The sequence below is a fragment of the Myotis davidii genome, unplaced genomic scaffold (assembly GCF_000327345.1).
Source record: "Myotis davidii unplaced genomic scaffold, ASM32734v1 scaffold142, whole genome shotgun sequence".
NCBI lineage: Eukaryota > Metazoa > Chordata > Mammalia > Chiroptera > Vespertilionidae > Myotis > Myotis davidii.
The window spans coordinates 1,335,483-1,344,326 of NW_006294400.1; positions in this window are offsets into that span (position 1 = coordinate 1,335,483).

Sequence of the window (8,844 nt, forward strand, 5' to 3'; positions counted from 1 at the left end):
TCCCTGACCTCCACTTCCCCCTGAGGGCAGGACATTTCCCTTCCTCCCTGGATTGGGAAACTGAGGCCCCAAAAGGTGAAAGACTTTCGGAAGGCGATATAGCCTGTGAGTGGTTGGAGCCAGGAGTGAAAGCTAGCAGGGCCCACAGCAGCCGCTTGCTCTTGCTACCATGTCCCTGTGACTTCCTGTGGTGGAAGGGGAGGCAAAACAGGGCGGGAGAATTTCCCACAGAGGAAACCGAGCTCGGAGAAGCTCCGTGGTGAGATGGTGGATTAACCACACGTGCCTAATGCAGCTCCCTACTGAAGCTGCAGTAAAACGATTTTTAAAAAGCCACTGCTTTCTTAGGACACACACAAAGCACAAACTATGAAAGAAAAACTTGATAAATTGGACTTTATCAAAATTTAAAGCTTTTGCTCCTTAAAAGCCATGGTTAAGAGAATGAACAGCCAAGCCGCAGAGAAATGTTTGCAATATGTTTCTCTGACAAAGGACTTGTCTCCGGAACACACAGATGATGTCTACACTCAATAATAAGACAAATAGCTCCATTTAAAAATGGGCAAAATATTTAAACAGTTACTTCACAGAAGAAGCTCTACGAATGGACCATAGACACGGAAAAAGATGCTCAACGCCAGTAGTCACAAGGGAAGTACAAATGAAAACCACAAGGAGATAAACTACCATGATAACCCATCGGAATGGCTAAACTTTAATCTCAGGTGTGAGTGAGGGCATGGAGCAACCGGAACGCCCATATCCTGCTGGTAGGAAAGTGAAATTGAACAATTTTATAGTTCTTTTTTATTTTATTTTAATTTTTATTGATTGGTTTTTAGAGAGAGAGAGATAGAGAGAGAGAGAGACATCAATTTGTTGTTCCACTGGTTTATACAATCGTTGGTTGATTCTTATATGTGCCCTGACTGGGGAACAAACCCACCATCTTGGTTGCATCGGGCCAATGCTCTAAACAGCTGAACTCTTTGGTCAGGGCCTTTTGTAGTTCTTACAGAGTTAAACTTGCACTTCCTACACACCCAGCAAATCACCTCTTAGGCATTTACCCGAAAGGAATGAGAACAGGTCCACCTAAAGACTAGTTCAGGAATGTTCATAGCAGCATTATTCATAACTAGGGGCCCAATGAATGAAATTCGTACAAGAGTAGGCCTCCCTTCCCCCGGCTGCCAGCACTGGCTTCCCTCTGGCGCCCAGGACCCAGGCTTCCCTTGCAGCTCCGGCTTCGTCTGGAAGGTTGTCCGGAAGGACGTCTGGCCTAATGAGCATATTAGGCTTTTATTATTATAGATAGGCAAAAGCAGCTCAAATGTCCATCAACAGGTGAGTGGTTGACAAACTGGTGTGTCCATACCACAATCGTTGGCAATAAAAAGCAGTGAACTATTGACATGTGAACCATGTGGATGAATCTCTAAATACGTGATGATGCTGCGTGAAGGAAGCCTGACAAACACGAGTTTATGCTGTGTGATTCCATTTGTAGAAAGTCCCAGAGAATGCAAACTAACGTCTAGTGACAGAAAGTAGATCAGTGGTTGCCCAATGGGGTAGGGTGTCCGGGAGGGCGGAAGGACAGGATTACAAAGGGGCGTGAGGAACTCCGGGGAGTCAGGGATCTAGTCACTCTCTGGGCTGCAGTGGTGGTTTCATGGGTGGTCGTGTATGTCCATACTTATCGAATGGCACATGTTAAATACATGCAGTTTACTCTTCATCCATTATATCTCAATAAAGCTGTGATCGAAACTAATTATTAACTTCAGGAAAAACAATAACTAAGAAAGGAAATGCATGCGCAGCCATGAATAATATTTACATAAGAAAAATGTGAACGCGGAAGAGTGAATTTTTAAATTGAGGTATTGAGTATTTTCAGGGAGTTGCATAAAGAAGTGTACAAACCTGAAGTGTGACTAGATCTGTACTAATTACAATATTACGTTCACGGCGGGAAGATGGAGGAGAGGAAAGGGGGGTGAGTCAGGGGCGCTAAATCCTCCTTTATCACAACCGGCCCATAGTGTAGACAGGTAGAGCAGGTAGGAGGTAACTGCTAAACAAATGTACCAAAAGCTAGCGCTGTGTGCTTCTTAGAAATAAGAGATGTGTGAGTGCTGGGGAAAATCCAACTCAGAGGTGAAAATAGTTGCCTGTGGGCCAGGGCCTGGGGAGACCAGGGTGGGGCAGACAGGAAGCCAACGGCGTGTTATCTTCCTTTCAGCGCAGGTGGACTTTGCGCTCCGTCCACACATCACATTTTACCAACTCGAAGATGCCCATTTATTCCCATTTCAACACCTTTAAAATCAAGATGCATCTATTACAATCTGTGGTGCACCTGACAGCTATACTTGGCGGTGTGTTTGATGGTGCATGTTGCCATTGGTGATGTTCTAGATTCACTGAAGTGTGGCATCCTTTTGGTAAAATATTTATTTTAAAGGAAAAGATGAGCTAATTGGAACAGCTCCTGTTTATTGAACTCCTATTGTAGGTCAAGCACTGGGCTCCTGGCCATGTTTTTTTGTTTTGTTTTGTTTTTTCATTTTTCCTTTCTTTTTCTTTTTTAAATATGTTCCTATTTATTTTAGAGAGAGAGGAAGGGAGAGAGGAACATTGATCGGTTGCCATGGTGTGTAGGAGGTCCTGAGCCACCAGCCAGGGCCTGAGCAGCCATCTAACCAGCTCTCCTACGGAGGCCCAGAGAGGTCAAGCCACATGTCTGCAGCCACACAGCTAGGAGCCTGGCTGACTCCAGAGCCTTTGCTCTAACCCTTAGCAGCACTGCCTTTCCCGCAGTGTTCAATGTCTCCGATGGGGCTGGTCCTTCTGGGGCACAGCCCCTTAAAGGGAAACCCACATCCTCTTTCTGGTTCTGCCCCACAGATATGACTTTTTGATAATGAGCATCACGAGCTAATCTCTGACGGGAAGCCCTGCCTCCTCTTTCCTTTCTCTCTCCTCTGGCCCCGCTGGAGCGCCCCCAGGAGCCCCCAGCCTGCACATGGCCGTGGGCCGCCTGTGGCTTTAGCAGCATTTTCATACCTTGTGTCTTGGAGCCTCAATTTCCTCTTCCAACGGGAGGAAAAAGAGAGTTGACCTCACCAGGCTCTTTGGAGACTGGCTGAGCTGACCTGTGTTCTGTGGGAACCTGGGAGGAGTCGGGGGACGTGGGGTGGCTCCTGGTCTGGCACTGACCACCTGTGCAGCCCGAGACTCTCCACCTCTCTGAGCCGCAGTTTCCTCATCTGTGTATTGGGGGGGAGGGGGGGGTCCTGCCCCACCTTTCACTTGCCTAAAGCAAGTCCAGGACTGAGCCTGGCGTTACTGTGGCTCACGGCCATTCGTGCTGCTCAGCCGGAACCACCCAGCTGGGCCACTCCCGGATTCCGGACCCTCAGAATCTCTGAGATGATAAATGCTTGTTGTTCTAAACGGCTGAGCTTCAGGTAATTTGTGATACAGCAGTGACTAACGAACACAGGGCCCTGTGAAATCCGTTTAGTGTACACGTGTTATAAGATGCCAGGTCCAAGTTCAAGGGCATGAGGGAGACCCCCGTGTCCACGCATGGAAAGTTGTCAAAGCGCGCTGCAAAGGAGAGGAAACCGCGCAGAACAATATGTACCGTGTGCTGCTTTTTGTATAAAAATATGCTGTTATTGCAGAGCAAAGAAGGAGTCTAGAAAAATCTATCCAAACTCTAATCCCGGTTACCTCTCGTTGCAGGAGCTGGCAGGGAGCATGGGGGACCGCCACTCATCTCGGTGATGTTTGAACTTTTGACAGAGGTATCTGTCTTAGTTTGCTAGCCTGGTGGAGAAGTACAATCCTTTTTCAAAGACTTGCCCAAGATGAGCCTGATTTTAAAAAAAAACAAACCATCGTGATAAATTGGCTTCAAAAACCGAGAACCCTTAAAACCTCAGTGTTGAACAGATTAGGTGTTACTTCTCAGGCTTGTAAAGTTCAGTGGGCAGCGGAGAGGGACGGTGGCAAGGGCTGTGCTGGGAGTCACAGGCCGCTGGCTGACGGAGGCCCTGCTCTGTCACAGGTGGCTTCCCAGCGGCCCTGGGCAGAGATGTCCAGCTGGCAGGTGCGGGGGGGAGAGGGTTGAGGATGAAGTGAGAGATTTTTCATGGGTCAGGTCTGGACATGGGGCCGTCACTTCTGCCCACAGTCCGTGTGGCTAGAACTCAGTGACCCTCTGGCCGTGACAGGACCGTGTCCCCCTCGGCCTGAGGGTCACTGTCCACTTCCATTGAGCTCCCCTATCTGAGAGCCTCAGCCACAGGAATGTCAGAGCAAGGTCCCCCTGCGGCCCCCCGACGCTGCGGCCACCGGAGGAAGTGCTGGTGCCACACATTCTAGAAGCTGTTAACTCTCCACTGAAGAGGCCCAGCCTGTCTGGTGCGGTCCCTCAGTCAGGAACACAGCCTTCCGACCTGGTGCTCCCCACTGCCTCCCGCTCCCAGGGGCAGGGCCCATCACTGGGTGGGGCTGTTTGAGGCTGAAGCAGGAGGTCACGGAGCCCCAGGAATTGTTTGCAAACTGCCATGTGCATCTGAATGCATCTGCGAGCCAGCGGCGCCAAGGTCAGGAAGTGTGAGGCCCGCTGTGCCCTGTGCCCTGTGCTGAGGGCCTGCCCCGCAGGAGTGGGGGACCCTCCCAGTCATTCTCTGAGGAAGCTCCCAATAGGGAAACTGAGGCTCAGAGAGGTAACATCACTCACCCAAAGCCACACAGGTGCAAGCTTGTCTGTCTGACTCCAAAGCCAGTGTTCCTAATCCTACTCTATGTCATTCATTCATTCATTCATTCATTCATCCATCTATTCATTCAGTGTTTGTTGACCCCTTACTGCGTGTCAGGCTCTGTGCTCAGGCTGTGTTTGTTTACCCCTTACTGCGTGTCAGGCTCTGTGCTCAGGATAGAGTAGTGAGCCAAACCCCTTTCCCTTACAGAGCTTATGTTTAGGGGGGTGGGCGACAGAGAATAATAGTATAATAATAATAGCAGCAGCAGCAGCAGCAGCAGCATACATATATGCAGGGCACTTACAATGTGCCAGTCATAGGCCAGGCACTATACATATTCTTTATGTTCTCCCAGCAATCCTAGGATGCAGTGTATTATTCCTCACAGATGAGGAGACTGAGGCCTAGAGAGACAGATAACCTGTTCAAAGACAGAGCTAGTTATGTGGCAGAGGCAGGATTGGAACCAGAGCCCAAGGTTCTTAACCATTACACTCACTGCCTGTCTAACAACCAACCAAGATAAAAAACACACAATAAATAACCAAGATCATGTCGGCTAGTGATCAGTGCTAGGGAGAAACGAAAGCAGGAAAATGTGGCTGAGATGCTGGGACACAGGTGTAGGGGGATGGATGCTCAGGGTCGGTCTGTCTCAGTTGATGACATTGAACCGAGACCTGACTGATAAGGAGCCAGCAGCCATGGGAAGATGTGGGGAAAGACATAGGCAGAGAACATGGCATGTGCCAATGTCCTGAGGCAGGGACAGGGAGACCGGTGTGACGAGGCGTCTAGGGAACAGGGGGAGGGGAACCATGGAAAATGAGCTCAGACAGTGGATGGAGGCACCCTGCGGGGCTTTGCCAGCACAGTAAGGAGTGTGGATTCTACTTGAAGGACAGTGAGGCACCACTGGAGGACTGAAGCAGGGGAGTGATAGGTCTCAAAGTGTGGTTCCTGAGGTTTTTCAAGTTTTGCATTTTTATTTCAATAACCTAGTAAAATTGCCAGCCTCCGTACGAGGCCACGTGGAGGCTGGAGCCGCCCTGTGTTAGCATTTCTGCTTGTGTCCCAGGCCAGTGGGGCTGTGTCAAGGGCCCCAGTTCCAAAGAGAAAATGACAGAGGAGAGAGGGGAAGTGTGGGCGTAATCTGTTGCCTAGGAACACATTGCCCCCAAAACTCAGCAGCTGGAAACAATAAACATTTACTATCCCACAGTTTCCACGGGTCAGGTCTCTCACAAAACCGAAATCAAAGTATTGTTAGGGGGCTGGGGCCCCATCTCAAGGCTCAAGTGGGGGAGGATTTGCTTCTAAGCTCACACACCTCCTGCTTAGCAGCATTCGATTCCTCATGGCCCATCGGACCAAGCGTCTCAGTTCCCCTGTGGCTGTTGGCCGAGGCCTCCCTCAGTCCCCTGCCATGTGGCCTCTCCAGTGAAAGGCTTATTACATGGCAGGTGGCTTCCTCAGAGCCAGCAAGTAAGAACGCAAGAGAGGACAAGTAAGGTGGACACCAGCGTCTTTTTGTGACCTAATCTTGGAGGTAATATCCCATCACTTTTTTAAAAATTTATTTAGTTTTACTTATAGTTGACATACAATGTTATATTAATTTCATGTGTACAACATAGTGATTAGACATTTATATGCCTTATGAAGTTATCACTACGCTAAGTCTAATATTTATTATAATATTATTGACTATACTAGAAGCCCGGTGCACAAGACTCGTGCACTGGATGGGGGTCCCTCAGCCTGGCCTGCACCCTCTCGCAGTCCAGGACCCCTCAGGGGTTGTCTGCCTGCCAGCTTAGGCATGATCCCAGAGACCGTGCCTAAGCCAGCAGGCAGACATCCCTTTTGCAGTCCAGGGTTCTTGCAGTCTGGAACCCCTCGCTCCTTACCACCCGCCTGCAGGGGAGGTGGGAGAGGCTCCCGCCACTGCTGGCACTGCGCTCGCCAGCCATGAGCCTGGCTTCTGGCTGAGCAGCGCTCCCCTTGTGGGAGGGCACTGACTACCAGGGGGTAGCTCCTGCATTAAGCATCTGCCTCTTGGTGGTCAGTGTGCACCATAGCCACCGGTCATTCTGCCCGTCGGGTCAATTTGCATATTAGCCTTTTATTATTTAGGATTCCTTATGCTGTAATTTACATCCCAATGACAGTTTTTATAACTGACCATTTGTACTTCTTAATCCCCTTCACCTTTTTTCCTCCACCCCCCATCCCTCCCATCTGGCAACCATCAATTTGTTTCTGTTTTGTTTTGTTTGTTAGGTGTTGTTGTTTTTTTAGATTCCACATATAAGTGAGCTCATGTAGTATTTGTCTTTCTCTGTCTGGTTTATTTCGCTTAGCATAATACCCTCTAGGTTCATCCATATTGTTGCAAATGGCAAGATTTTGTTCTTTTTTATGGTTGCGTAGTCTTCCACTGTATATGTGTACCACATCTTTACTAACGTGTCTACCAGTGGACACCTAGGTTGCTTGCATATCTTAGCTATTGTAATTAATGCGGCAATGAACATAGGGATGCATATATCTTTTTGAACTAGTGTTTTCAACCGCTTTGGATAAATCCCCAGGAGTGGGCTTGCTGGATCATATATTTGCTCTATTTTTAGCTTTTTGAGAGCCCTCCATACTGTTTTCCACAGCGGCTGTGCCAGTTTACATTCCCACCCACAGTACACGAGGGCTCCATCACTTTTTTTCTTAATGAACTTTCTTATTTTGGGATAATGTTAGATTTACAGAAAAATTGCAAAAATAATACAGAGTTTCTGTACACCCCTTACCCAGCGTTCCCCTATTGTTAGCATCTTAATGTACCATAAATATTTGTCAAGAGAAACTGACTTTGATACATTAGTATGAACTAAATTCCAACGTTTAGGCAGATTTCACTCGTTTCTACACTCACGTCCCTTTTCTGTTCCAGGCCCCAGGCCAGGACACCACATGACCTGTTGTCATGCTCCTTGATTTTTATCTGGCTTGTGACAGTTGCTCAGTCTGTCCTTGCTTTTCATGACCTTGAGTTTTGAGGAGTCAGGCCAAATATGTTGTAGAATGTCCCTCAGTTTGGGCTTGCCTTTGTTTTTCTCACGACGAAGGTGGAGTTATGGATTTGGGGCTAGGATATGATAGAAGTGGGTGAGGTGGCTCCTGTTACATTATATCAGCCAGTGCATGGCACCCAGGGAACGTTACCTGTGAAATGATCCTTCCCCTGGTTGCCATGGTGCCTGACAGGCTTCTCCACTGTGAGGCAATGATTTTTTCCTTTTCCGTACTCTGTTCTCGGGAACAGATCACCAAGTCCAGCCCACACCGAACGGGTGCAGATGTAAACTTCACCTCCTAGGAGGAGAATCGAGATTATTTTGAATTCTTCTGTGAGGACGATTTGTCGCTAATCTCCCATTTATTTATTTTTATTCAATCATTTACTAATATCGGTATGGGTCATGTGTATTTTTTATACTTTGAGCTGTCACTCAATACCGCGTTATTTATTTTGTTGCTGAAATTGGTCTGGCCTTGGCCATTAGGCGCTCTTTCAGGCTGGCTCCCGGGGCCCTTTGACATGCCCTGTCCTTTTGTCTTTTGAGCATTTCCTTGCTTTCTGACCCTGCAAGATGCCCCAGGCTCGTCTTCTATTTTCCCTGTCTCAGCCTTAGAATCGGCCACTGCTCGAAGGAGCCCTGGTCGCCTTTATTGGAGAGTGGTCACCTTTATTTAGAAACCAGGATGTGGGTGCTGGGTCTTAGTAGTCTGTTGCTACTGGGGTGTCACATAGGCCCTCCCAGCCACCCCATGACTTTCACTGTATCTCTTCACTCAGCGCTAGTCCTGAGATCCAGCCCACTGTCACGGGCAGGGATCCCACCGAGGCATGAGTAGCAGGAGGCGGGACCACTGGGCCATCGCAAAGGCTCCCTGCCACAGTGACTGAGGACACAGTGGGCAGCTGTGAAGGTGAGGACCGCTGCTCACGCGCATCGCCGGGGCCAGGCAGGAACAGGACAGGACGCGCTGGGAGCAG